Below are 14,510 nucleotides of genomic sequence, written 5' to 3'. Positions count from 1 at the left end.
CTTTCTTTCTTTCTTTCCTCTCTCTCTCTCTCTCTCTCTCTCTCTCTCTCTCTCTCCCTTTCTCTCTCTTTTTGTGGAACCAGGGATTGAACTCAGACCCTTGTGCTTGCCAGGGAAGCGCTTATTCTACTGAGCCATCTCCCTGGCTTTTGTTTCTGATTTATTTCACTTACCATTATCGTCTCAGGATACTTCCATTTATCTTTCTTTATGGCAGAGTAGTACTTCATTTGGAGTAAATACTACATTTTTTTTATCCATTTATTTTTTGGTGACATGTAGGGTGTTTCCAAGATTTGCTATGATGAACTGTGTTACTTTAAACATGGGCATGCATGTAATGGTTGTCTTAACTCTGTCAGAAGGACACCTAGAAGGAGAGTAGCTGGTTTAAATGGAATTTTTGGTTTTAGTTCTTGAGAAATCTTTTTACTGATTTCATAGTGGTTGTACTAGTTTATATTACCTACAGCAATGTGCAAGGGTTCTTTCACCATGAGGTCTTGCCAGCATTTATTATTATTTAATCCCTTGCTAAAGGCCATCTTTTCTTGGGGATATTGGTGTTAATTTGAATTTCTTTGATGACTAGTGATGTTGAACATTTCTTCATGTATTTATTGACCATTTGTTCTCCTTCTTTTTCCTCTTTTCTTCCTCTTCCCCTTCCCCCATTTCCTTTTTTTTTTTAAAGTTTATTTATTTATTTATTTATTTAGTACTGGGGATTGAACTCAGTACCCTGCGCTTGCCAGGCAGGTGCTTATTCTACTGAGCTATCTCCTCCCCACCCCATTTCCTTCTCCTTCTCCTCCTTTTTTTCCTCCTCTTTCTTCCTCTTCCTCTGTGAACTTTCTATTCATTTCAGTTGCCAATTTTTTGACTGGATCTTTTATTAGGGGTTCTAAGTTTTTTTTAGATTGTAGATATTAGTCTGTTTTTTGAGAAAGAATCTTGCTATGTAGTTCAGCCAGCTTTGAAATAACTATATATTCCTGACTGACCACTAACTCACAGCAGTCTTCCTGTCTCAGCCTCCTGTGTGCCAAGATTACAGGTATGTGCCCCCATCCCCAGTGTAGACATTAGTGTTCTCTCAGAAGTAGAGCTGGCAACATTTTTTCCCCATTCTCTAAGTTGTCTTTTCACACTATTGAACATTTTTTATTGTGCAAAAGTTTTTAATTTAATATGATCCCATTTGTTGATTTTTTTTGTCGTTGTTGATTTTTTTTTTTTTTTTGGTACTATTTCCTGTTCAACCAGAAGTCTGTTCAGAAAGGCCTTTCCTATACATATGATTTCAAGAGTTTTTGTATTTTCTCTTCCAGCAGGCTCTATATTTTTGTTCTAGCCTTTAGTTCTTTGATCATTTGTCATTTTAACTTAGTACATGGTGAGAGGTACGTGCAGAGTAGTACTTCATTTGGAGTAAATACTACATCTTTTTTATCCACTTAGAATAAGCACCTGCCTGGCAAGCGCAGGGTACTGAGTTCAATCCCCGGTACTAAATAAATAAATAAATAAATAAACTTTTTTTTTTTTTTTTAAAAGAAGGAACTAGGGACTAGTTTCAATCTTCTGCCAGGTGCATAGCCCGTTGTCCCAACTGAATGAGGCTTTCATTCCTCCACTGTATGTTTTTGCTCTCTTTTTAGGGAAGGATGCACTTTGCATTGTTTCTACATCCTGGCTTCTGTGGCGTTGATCCTCATTTCTGTTTTTGTGCTGCCATCATGCTGTTTTAATCACTTGTGACAAAAGTTTGAGTTTGAAATTACGATACCTCTGGCTTTGTTCTTGTGAACAAGGATTGCTTTTGCTATTTTGAATATCTTTTGTTTTCATAGGAATTTTCAGATTTTTCTCCAGTTCTGTTAATAATGTGATTGGTACTCTACTTTGATTGGGATGGCATGAAAATCATATCAGAATTTTTGAAGCATGGCCATTTTGAGTATATTGGTTATATCTATTCAGAAGACTCTTCCATTTTCAGTCTCCTTATCCAGAATACTGAAGTTCTCACTTGTAGAGGTTTCACTTGCTTAGTTAGGTTATTTCATAAGTATTTAATTTTCTTGATGCTGTTGTAAATGTTATCTTTTTTTCTAATTTTTTTCTCTCAGCCAGTTCATTATGAGAAGACAGCAACACTGTTGATTTTTGTGTGTTGATTTCTATTCTGACACATTTCTATAATTGTTAAATTCTAAGAGTTTTCTGGTGGATCTTTGAGTTTTCTATGTAGAAGATCATTTCAAGTGCAGATAATAGTAATTTGACTTTTTTTCCTTTTCTATATGTATTCTTATTTCTTTTTCCTGCCCAATTGCTCTTGTTAATGTTTCAAATTCTATGTTGAACATGAGTGGTGATAGTGGGGATTTTTATCTTTTTCCTTATTTTTTTAATTTAAAACCTTTATTAAAAAGTGCTTGCAGTTTGTTGAATTTTTTGAAAAAATCAAGTTGTAAATTTTTATTACAAATTAAAAATGAAGTTCTTAAAAATCTCAACTTGACCAGATATGAAACAATTTAAAAACCTTTAAAGGTGTATTGAGAAAAACCAGGTTTTTTAAAAAAACATGTTTGTCATTACCAAAAAGAGGCATCTTTAGGTAAAAATAATAAAAACCCCATGCTGCATAGATAATGCAGATAGTTCTAGTTATCTGGATAACTCTTACTTGTCACTGTACTATAAAATTATAATGTACACTGATACACCTTTTGTTTTGTCCTCAGGTGACCACTTCAAAGTATTTTATTCCAACGTTTATATTCCCCATTTTCTCTTCCATTGAAAAATAAGCTCATGTTTTGCTAAAAGTGTTTGGAGTTGTAGGAGATGAACTAATATGTAAAGTCCATTTCTCTTATTTGAAGCTTTTGGACTTGCATTTTTACTGTTTTCAATTTTAATTAATTCAACAATTATTACTACTAGTTTTAATTAACTTGGCAATGGACTTTGTATAGTGAATAGTGAGCCATAGTTGTGACCATCAGTATATTTCAGAAACTCTCAAATAGTTACAGCACAGAAGCAAGCCACTAAAAGAGAGATACAGATTATGATAGCATCGAGGAGAGAATAAATGACTCTACGGAAACACTGGAAAGCTTTGCAGAGACTCTCACATTCTGTCTGTTTGTTCTGATATTACTACAGTCTTGCCAGAGAAGAAGGACTAGTGTTTCAATACAGAGGAAGCAGTATGTGCTATTGTTGTCCTGAGCTGTGAAAGTACCCGCAAGAAGTGGGTAATGGAACCCCGGATGTGCAAGAGAACAATACGAGCATGGAAAACAAGGGGAAGTCTGTAGAAGGAAACAGGTTGGGACCTGATAAGACCTTAGATATAATTTTTTTTCTTTCATTTTTTTATTTTTTTTTCTTTAGATATAATTTTAAAATGTGTTAGTGAAAAAGACTTAATTTAAAATATTTGTTGCCTTAATATCATAAACTTAGTCATATTTCTTAGATCTCCTGTCCCTACATTTTTGTGAGATCAGCCATTTAAAAATATAATAGATTAATCCTGAAATTTCTGAAATTCTTTTTCTGCATGTAACATTCTTTTTTTTAAAAAACTGCCTCAAAATGTGTCATCTTATTTTATTCACAACTCAAAGACGTCAGTTTCTCATAATTTCCTTTAGCGCCATGATCTGCTCATGGATTATTTCACATGCACTAGCGCTTCTCCATTCCTCACGTAAGACTCCACATGAGGGTGACTACTTTATAGAATGAGTCAGTTAGTTTGTCTGAAGCAGTGTCTTTGGCTATTGGCTTCATTTATGTGAAGAGGATCATCCCATAAAACACAGTCCCCTGTGTGTATTCAGCAGGTGAGAAAAAGCTCTTTTCCTTGCTTCAGATGAATTGATTTCAGTTATGCTGTAGGTGATGAAAATCTGGAAAATAGGAAATCACTGGAGTACAAATAAAAACATTACATTTCCCAACAGCATTATGCTCTCATCAAAAGAAATATTTATAGAGGCTGGCTTCATTAAAGATAACATTTCAGATGGGAATCTCAGGAATTTTTCCATGAGAAAAATTGCAGTCATCCACATCCCAGTCATCCACCATCTCTGCCAGGCATACGCTTTGCAGACCCCATAGCACAGGAAAAAGATAGTTGTATTATAAACTTGTGTGAAGAAGGGCTTTTTCTTTGACAAAAAGTTTATCATCATATGAAGACAATAGTAGATGTAACTCAGGTACTCAGCATGGAGGGGAGTTGTCGCCAAGGAATAAATACATAGGAGAATGGAAGAAAGCTTTAGATGGGATAGGCTATAATTTGGATGCTATTCCTTGGGAGTATCATTAGTTACATTACTAAGAAAGTGACAAGAAGGAGTTTTTGTCAATATCTGGGTACTCAGAATACTTCTAAGAATGAACTCAATCTTTGTGGCCCACCCCCCTTTCTTTTCCAATTTTACTTTTTCATACTCAAAGTAATTTAGAAAATGACTTGTGAGTTAAATGAGCAGTCACATATTATACGAAGTAAAATGTAATTGAAGTAGGTTTCACAACTATGCTAGCACTGGTGCAGCACTGGTGAGTTGGAAGACAACACCGTGCATTGCAACAAATACTGTGAAGTTCATATTACTTTAAGTGAAATTCTATATCACTTATGATTTTTTCTGTTTTCATACTACTTTGTACTCTCTTTATAAAATAAAAAAGTAAAAATGCAAAAGGAAGAGTAGAGAGATCAGTTTATTGGATTCTTATGCCTCATAAAGCAATTGAGCTGCATTTGTAGCTTATTAAACATTCAGATTTCTGTATTCCACTTTTAGAGATGCTTGAAAACTTAGCCAAGGAAGAACTATTTGCATTTTTAATAATTATCTATTATTATTGATGCTGTTAATACAGACACTGCACTTTGAAATAAATATTTTAGATGTCTTAATAAGTTCAACATAAACTTAATTACTTGATTTTATTCCATGCAGTCATTGTACATTGGTTAAGGGTTTATAGTTTTCAAACCTGTGCACATTTTGTACTTATTTGTCATCACTATAATTCTTGAAGAAAAATAAAGTCTAGGGAAAAATTTGTATTAAATTATAGCAACAGAGTGAGTTGTTATTCAAATCTTTTATTTTCTGACTTCAAATCTTGTTTTCTTTTTTACTGCACTTTAGTATTACCCAAATTAGCATGTATGGTGGAAGTGTTGGAAACCAGGCGTCCTATTAAGTATGCTCTCTCAGTGATTGTAAAGCACAACTGAGAAAGAGAGGCACTGGTGAAGTCCAGTGCTCCTCATGATTCCCAAGAATCACCTGGTCAATCGCTGTAGAAGATTCTCATAAAGTAGGTCTGAGTGGGTTCTGATAACTCCATTTATTAACAGGTTTCAGGTGCGGTTGCTTGTCTATAGAACATACTTGTGCATGTTCCTACAGGAGACTTCCTCTCTCCAGTTTCTTAACACTGTGAATTCTTTAGTATAAGATGGTAGTTAGTAGTGAATGTGAAAGAATATCTTATTGCTAGCTGGAGGTGAGACTACTGGGTAGTTTATCCTAGGTTTACGTGGTTCAGATTTTAGGCAAAGAAGGAACCACATTGTACACAGGAGAGCCTGCCTCTATTTCTGTCAAACAAAGTTCTTCTGTTTTCATTCATTGAATTTACTATTACAGCCATAATTGTGGGGAAAGAATTTTTGCTTTAGCTCAAGGAACAACCTTATGCAGAGAGGAGTGGGAAACAAGTAACTTCATCTTAAGACATTTAATTTATAAATATTAGCAGGTGCCTTCCTGTTTACAGTGAATGAGTCATAGAATATCACCTAAAAACAGTTCTGCATCTTCATGGTATTCTGTCTGAGCCGTAAAACATATCCGCAGATAAATAATGATCCAATAGGTGAGTTACGACTTAATAGTTTCAAATCATAGTTTTGTTACGATGTAGGGTTTGCCTGTACTAGTCATTAGACAGCACTGCCAGTAGGGAGGCTCCCATTTAGTGCTGTTTATGATTAGAATTTAACTGACCATCAAAGCGCAGTCAGTCTGCTCTTCCTTGGCCCCCCAGACTCTGGTCAAGGCTTTGAATGAGCATCAGTACTCAGTGATTTGTGCTGGAGCTGTTTGGAGGAGGTAGAAGTCAGCAAAATTGCTCTTTTGGAATTACTTTAAGAACCAATCTTATGCTGCTGATGGGTTATATATTTGATATTCTAATATCCTCGAGGTGACTTCCAAAATATTTTACTTACAACATTCCTACAAGATCCATCCATATCTTTGTATATTTAAAAAGATATTTCATTGGATACAGGCCACTGTCTGTATTTCTTTTGCAATGTTAGAGTTGCTCTTTTGAAATGTAATTGGTTGCTTCCAAATGTTTGACCCTTCTAAAGAGCATGATGTTGAATATTTTTTGCTGAAAACTTTCCCTGCATTGATTTATATATAATGTATTTGGTTGTTACAGGGTCTCACTGTGTAGCTCAGACTCATAGTAATCCTCCTGTTTTCAGCCTCCCCAGTGCTGGGATTACAGGTATGTGCCACTATGCTCAGACTCTGTGGCTGGCTCAGCCTTCCCAAGAGGCAGGGCTGGTATGGCATGTGGTGCTGGGGTTTGCCTAAGTTTACCTAAGCAGGCCCTTTAGTCTTCTGAGCTATCTCACTGACCATTGATATTTGCTTCCCTAAGGTTGCATTCAATTATCTGGGAAAAGACAATGAAAAATTTTAGACTATAGATTTTAATAAATTATCACAGTCTTGAGATATTAGATACTTTTGCTATTAATATTGTTCATTATCCTTTGAAGCAGTTTTTTGTGCTTTTACCTGTTTTGATGAAAGAAAGATATGAAATGACAGTACATTTATTTAATAAATTATTTATAGCTATCAAACAGTACTCCTGAGAAATTTCTATCAATCCAAATATACTTAATATTGTTAAGGAAAAGAAAAACAAAAAAAAAACACTATTCTGCAATACTTAGAAAACCAAAAACCTAAGTCATGCAAAGTTATGTAAGATAAAGCCTGGAAAGAAATCCTCTGCCCCCATTAACAATGGGTTTTTTTTCTGAAAATTCTAAATTTCAGATGAAATATTAATACATGTGAAGTAAACCAAAGCATAACTTAAAAGGGGGGCAAGCAGATGTCCACTTACCCTAGGGAGGTGATTTCAGTAAACATGTCCATGTACATGGTGAGGCAGTGTTGCAGCACATGCCCAGTTGTGTCTCTGCAACCTCAGTGACGACATAAAGGATGCCTCTACTTCAAATGTTCTTACTCTTGGGAGAACTTTAATGTGTAACTTAATTGTATGCAATCTACCAGTTATATTCCTGCTTTAATGAGATAGAGTGAAAAAGAACGCTAACCCAAACTTCCATAAATGTAAAAAAAAAAAGAACCTCACTAGCTTGCACTGTTCTCATGTGACCGATTTGGAGGTGCGTGCGTGGATTTGGGGCACCCTTTGTGATATGGGAAGAAGGAAAAGAGAAAAATGGATAAAAACTCCTGTTCTCTGTTCTTGGGTTCTAGCTATTTATTTATTTATTTATTTACTTATTTATTTATTTTTTGGCCAGCTCAGTTCACCTGAGGGTGGGGCTGGCATGGCATGTGGTGCTGGGGATTGAACCACTGTCTTCTACACCTGCCAAAGCTGCCCTAACCAGGCACTTAGACCACTGAGCTATCTCACTGGCCTTAGAAATAATTTTTTAAAAGACTCTAATGCTCTATCACACTGTTCCTGGAAGAAAGTTTGTCACACGGTGACAGAACTTAAGGAAATGTCCAGGAATGTGCTCCGTGTGGTCAGAAATGGGCCCTGAACTTCACCAATAATGGGGAAGCTTCAGAGTTAATTTGCTATCTCAGCACTGTGACTTTCTTTTTTGCACTTGAAGACTTTTAGTCAAGTCTGTGTTGTGTGGTTAACAATCTGTGTTCCATTTTTGGGTGAGGCCGTTCCAGGAAGGGGGAGTACTGTCTGCAGGAGTAGTGACCAGATGGCTGGAGTTTGGAGAACCTCTGGAAGGTACATGTATCTGCTGTTATCTCCTGTGAATACAAATTACAGCAGATAACACTTTGTGCTTATTAATGTGAATGGTATGGAAAGCTGTTTGATTAATTTCTTTGGACATGCCTATAAGATGAAGAAGGATAAAATTACAAGTTAGTTAGTCAGGTTGCTATTTAAAATCTAAAACTGGGATCTGGGAGATGGCTCAGCAGCATAAGCGCCTGCCTGGCAAGCTCAAGGTCCTGAGTTTGAACCCTGGTACACAAACAAAAACATGGGCCCGGGAAATGGCTCAGTAGAATAAGCGCTTCCCTGGCAAGCTCAAGGGCCTGAGTTCAATCTCCAGTTTGGCCAAAAAAACAAAACAAAAGAACAAATAAAAAAACAAAAACAAAAACAAACAATAACCTTCAAGCTAATTATGGTGGCACTCACTGCACTTTCAGTAGGAAGATCACTATACTTGCTGGTTGGAGGCGAGGGCAGGAGGATTCCAAGTTCAAGTCCAGACTTTGCAATTAAGTAACTTTCTAAGACACTGTATCAAAAAGATGAGATATGAATGCGGAGTACTATAAAGGTCTTGAGTACCACAAAACAAAGAAGACAAACCAACCTGAATTACTTCATAGCATCTAGGTAATTGCTGAATAGTTTAACATTTTCTGAATTTATTGTGAATTTTAAAATGCCACCCCACATCTAAAATAATATACAAACTCTAAGAGCTCAATATAATTATTTTCAAACTATTCATACACTTAAACCCAATTTTCTTTTCCTATTAATTTAAAAAATAGAAATTAAATGATTTATATGTATAAATATTTATAACAATGCCTGGAGATTTCTGTGCTATTATTATTGTTAAAGACCATGAATTTGATGTAGCCTAATGGATTCTTTCTATTTGCCAATAAGATTAAAAGCAGAAGGAACAAAAGACCAGACAAATATCATAAGAATATATTTTGGGAAAGGCACTTAGAATAATATTGTAATAAATTGCAGATGGTGTAAGTTCTGTCTCTAAGACTTTTGATTGATTATTTAAAATATAAAAACAGGTCTCATATAATTAAGTCTTCAGGGCATTATTCTTTGACATTTCCAAAAGTTTTGAACATCTTTCCCCTGAAGCAATTTAAAATGATGGTTTAGAAAATTGCGAAAGTCCCTGAGAGCTAGAGGTATTTAAATTGCCTTCCTGAGCTTGAAGAAGATCCTTTCGAGAATCTCGTGGGTTCTGCAGCGCAACAGCACTTGTGTGTTGGCTTCCAAGGTAAATGGAATGTGCCGTGTTCTCAACCTGAGTTACTCGATACTTGTCCTCTTTACTTTAAGCTACTAGACCCAAAACACACTCCTTTTGGAAACACGTTGGACTATAATATATAGAAAAGTTTGAAATATTTCATCATCAATGTTTTCCATATAAAATTTCCTGTAACATTATGGCTCCCCAGTAGTAACTGCTTCTTTAGAGATTAATCAGACTTATGGAAAATTTTGTAGACTAGCCTGAAAACACAATATTAAGGAGAAAGAATTCTGCTTTGTGGTACCTCCTAAAAGGTAAATTGACTTTTCCTCTAGAGGTAATTGCTGGAAACTTGCTAATAACATTGAGTCAGTCTTTATGAAGTGAACTGAAATAGCTAGGCTATATCTATATGTAGTAGGAATGGTATATTTCTTATTATAGAAAGTATTTAATGGATAGAAATAAAACATTTGAAAAAAATGTCTTGCTGGGCATGGTGGTGCATCCCTGTAATCTCATCACTTAGAAGGCTGGGGCAGGAGGATTGCTGTGAGTTTGAAGGCAGCCTGGGCTACAAAGTGAGTTCAAGGCCTAGCCTGAACTGCATAGCAAAACCTAGGCCCAAAAAAGACAAATGAAAAATTGTCTAACACATAGTGATAAAATAAAGAAAAAGAAAATATAACAAAAAAATGTATTTGCAAATTCAAAGTAATCTGAATATGCAAAACAGATGAATATTTAGGCATATAACTTTTAACTATACTCATTTGATCAAAATAAAGTTTCTTGGTCCTTGCTTCATTACGTGTGTGTATCTATCTAACAGAGTACCATTTCTCCTTGGGCCTACAATGGTGCTGCACAACTGTAAGCAAATCTTCACTCTTTTTGTTTCGCAGAACCAGGGATTGAACTCAGGCCCTTGCGCTTGCCAGGGAAGCGCTTATTCCACTAAGCCATCTCCCTGGCCCCAAATCTTCACTCTTATTTTTCTGTATTTTAGTGCAGGGTCTACAGGGTAGTGATTCTCCAGTTTACAGTGCTTGACACCACACCTAGTTTCAGTCACATTCTCAGGGCACCCTGTGGGCGGGGCCTAAGCAGGTGCTTTAGTCCACTGGTGTTTTTTCTTTTTTTTTGGCAGAACCAGGGATCAAATTCAGGCCCTTGCACTTGCCAGGGAAGTACTTATTCCACTGAGCCATCTCTCTGGCCCTGTTTTTTCTTTTCATAAAAATTGGATAAATACTACCCCAGCAGTCTTTCACATTTCACTCTGAGCACACAGAGGATGAGAAACAATTTTTGTCACGCAAGACTATAAAATGAAATGGGCTCATGGAGATCTAAGGTGCAGACAAAACATAGAATGAGAAAAGGCTTAAATATTAAGCAATGAAGTGCCAAGGAGATAGCTCAGTGGTATAAACACCTGCCTGACAAGTGCAAGGTCCTGAGTTCAATCGCTGGTACCAAAAAAAGAAAAACAACTAAGCAGTGAAGTTCATATGAGTGGAACTGCAAGATGGTAGGTGTAGATTTTAAACACTGTCAAGTTTTGGTTTAAAAAAGTGAATATCTGGGGGGCCAGGGAGATGGCTCAGTAGAATAAGTGCCTGCCTGGCAAGCGCAAGGGCCTGAGTTTAATCCCCAGTTCTGCCCCCCAAAAAAGTGAATATCTGGCTTGTGACCAAACAGCTTTGCGAATTTGCCATGAGAAAAAAAATACTTAAATATTTCAACCCTGTTCTCTCTCAATTCTATTCACTTTATGTTACTGCATTGTAGGAAAAACATAGGTTTTATTAAAAATTAGTAGCTCTTGCCTCTACTGTTAAAGCAGTTAGAGAAACAAAGGAGCAAGGAACTGAGAAAGGTCCAGAGAGGCACCAGGGAATGCAGTTAGCATAAGAATTCATCACAAAGAATTAACAAAGCAGGAGTAAGCCAGAAACAAGCCGGGGTAACCAGCTCTTCTCACCCACCTTTGAGAGCTTGTTTGGAGCCCAAATCTTCACTTTTGATCAGAATGTAAACTCACTTCCTAGCCACTTACTTTACTTTTTGGTAAAGTTCTGATTTTGTAGCATTTACTTCATAGCATCAATTCAATTTTGTTTGGTCCAGGATAGCTCTAAGCATTGGTGGACAATGTTTTACTGTTGTTTTGTTTTCTGGAGCTTCTACCTGGGCACACCATTCGGAAAAACTTTGCTCTTGCACACATCATTGAATACCTCTTTTCTCTTTGAAAAAAGAATGCAAAGAAGACCCATGGTTTGTTAACAAACAGAAGGAAATTTGACTTATGTTTGTATATTTGGGGGATTGTTTTAAATATCTGACAGATTCCTTTTCTCTTTAATAAAATATTTCTGTGGTGAATTTCAATGTAATATATGTGAGACACAAATACAATTCAGATTTTAGATGAATGAACAGAAACAGCCATCATTTAAAAAAAATCAGCCTCTAAGTTCTTTGTTTGAAAGTACGATCAATTTCTGCTATAATAATTTAATGATTTTCACTGCACAATGAGTTGACTGGTAGAATGTGCATCCATCATAAGTAATAGATGTGGTAAAATATTCATTTGAATTGGTTTAGAAGCAACCGTATACATGAGTTCTTTTTTTTTTTAATACATGAGTTCTTACTGACAAAGTTTTAATATATTCTTACAGGAAGGTGATGACACTGAGAAATGTAAAAACTAAAAAAAAAAAAAAAATCAATAGAAGATGAAAGAAACCCAATAGTTCTTACCATATGCTCCACATTTTAACATCTATTATGTTATTTATTTTATCAGGAATCTCACAACAAGGATGTTAAAGTTTTATGTTGAACATGAGGTGACAGACTCAGAGAAATAAGTTGCCCAATGTCATGTGTCTAGTAAGCAGCCAACACAGAATTTATGTTCTGTTGTTTGTTTGTTTTTGGTACCAGGCATTGAGCTCACAATCTTACACTTGCCAGACAGACACTGTGCCCCTGGGCTATATCCTCAACCCTGACACCAAATTTAAAAGCATATTCTTTCTATTAGGCAAAATGAACCTGCCGTTATAATAAGTTGTAGGGTGTAGTGGTTAGATAAATGATTCTAACAGTGAGATGATTTCTCAGCCATCATGTACCTGGGAATTGGAATTCCGTTGGCTACATTTATAACATAGAATTAAGAATTAAGAAAGTGAATCTAAGATTGAGATAAAATAAAAGCATATTGGACTATCCAGTTGTTAAGTATGTGGTACTTAGAGAAAGTAAATGTGTGTTTAACACACAAATGAATCCACAGTATAACAGGAGAAATAAAAAGAAATAATGATAAAATGTGATGAAAAATAAATACTCTAAAGCTGGTCAAAGACATATCTGGGAGTTTAAAGGAGGCTTAAATAGGTTCAAAAGATCCAATTCAAGCCTCCTGGCTGAGGCAGGAGGAGCTCAAATTTAAGTGCAGCCACAGCAATAGGTTCAGAATATCCAATTCGAGCCTTCTGGTTGAGGCAGGAGGATCTCAAATTTAAATGCAGCCAGAGTAATTTAGTAATTTAGTGAGAATATGACTAACAAGGACAAATGGCCCCAGGGTCTGTTTATTTCCAGAAACTACTTTTGCATTTTAAGTTAATTAGACCACTTTCAATGGATTCTGTGTTCATGGATAAAGGTTTTGCTGGAAATGTGTATGTCTTGGGGAGGGGGGTGCAGGAAGGGACTGCTCCTGATGAAGAATTGGAAAGAGATGGCAGAGGCCCGAGGAAGGTCACTGGAGCCAACATATGCAATGCTGACATCTGAATGTCCCCATGAGGAATCACTCAAAGGGAGAAGTGCCGAACAACTGCTCTTTTGGAAGGTGTCTCTTTAGTCATAGGCTGTCTTTCAGATTCCTTTCAGTTAAACTCAGGTAGAAATCAAAAAGCTGTTTACTTTAGGGAATGAGAAGACAAGCACGGACTGGGAAAAGCAAACTATGCAACTCCTATGTGTAATAAAGGACTCATCCAACATGTATAAAGAACTCTAAAAATTCAACAGGAGAACAATTCAAAATTGGCAAAAAAAAAAAAAAAAAGCGAGGGATGGTGGCTCATGGGTTCAGTCTTTGCTCTCTGAGTGGCTGAGGCAGGAGGATCTCAGGTTTAAGCACAGCCAGGGCAAGTTAGTAATTTAGTGGGACTATGACTCAAACTAAAAAAGTAAAAATGGACTGGGGATGTAGCTCATTGTAAAGGCTCTGGGTTCAATCTCTAATACTGCAAAAAAGGCAAATGATACAAACATACGCATTATTAAAGAATATATTAGGATGGCAAAAGTACATGGAAATATATTTGGCAGCATTAGCCATTGGAGAAATGCAAGTTAAAACTAGGGTGGACTATCTCACTATATCTACTAAAATCCATTTAAAAATGGTTGAGAATACTTGGATTTTATGAGGCTGGAAAGTAGCTAGAACTCTCATACACTGTTGGTTGAAATGCAAAATTGATAGGGCCACTTAAGAAAGTTCTCAGTTAATTACAAATTTAAACATGCACTTTTCATATGGTTACTATCCCTCTACTGGATCTTAATCCTAGGAGACTGAGCACCTATGTCTAAAAACCTGGGCGCAAATGCATTTAGCAATTTTTTTCATGACCATCTCAATCTGGGACAAATAAACAGTTGTCATACATCAGTGCAATGAAATATAATTCAGCAATAAAGACTTGAATGAATCTAGAGAATTTATGCTTCATGAAAGAAGCTCAATTTGGTTTGTTTGTATGACATTTTGGAAAAAGTAAAATTATAGAGATAGAAAATACATTGGTGCCAGAGTTTATAAATAGGTGGAAGAGGAGACAAAAAATAGATTGGTCTGAAGGATTTGGGGAAGATAGAGAAATGTTTTGGGATGTGGTGGTGGTTATTTATTTAGATTTATGCATATTTAAAAATTCTTAGGACTGAACATTAAAAAACTAAAAATCAATTTGCAATATGATACTTAAATGTAAAATATTTAGAAAAATAAAATAGTAAAATCACTCTAGCTCTCACCTCCTCAAAGAATTTGTATTTTAACAAGAAGCCTTCAGATTATTGGACTTGGGGCCGGGGAGATGGCTCAGTGGAATAAGCGCTTCCCTGG

The 14,510-nt window shown here is 36.0% G+C and overlaps 1 pseudogene; it reads left to right on the top strand.

Moving 5' to 3' along the window:
* The window catches only part of LOC101580520, a 3,529-nt pseudogene extending 1,778 nt beyond the window's left edge, over positions 1 to 1,751 (top strand).
* The last annotated feature ends 12,759 nt before the right edge of the window (positions 1,752 to 14,510 follow it).

This window comes from Octodon degus, unplaced genomic scaffold, assembly GCF_000260255.1.
Source record: "Octodon degus isolate 3935 unplaced genomic scaffold, OctDeg1.0 scaffold00094, whole genome shotgun sequence".
Taxonomy (NCBI): Eukaryota; Metazoa; Chordata; class Mammalia; order Rodentia; family Octodontidae; genus Octodon; species Octodon degus.
Note: the sequence above shows the minus strand (reverse complement) of the source record. Positions and strands in the feature narration are given on the sequence as shown.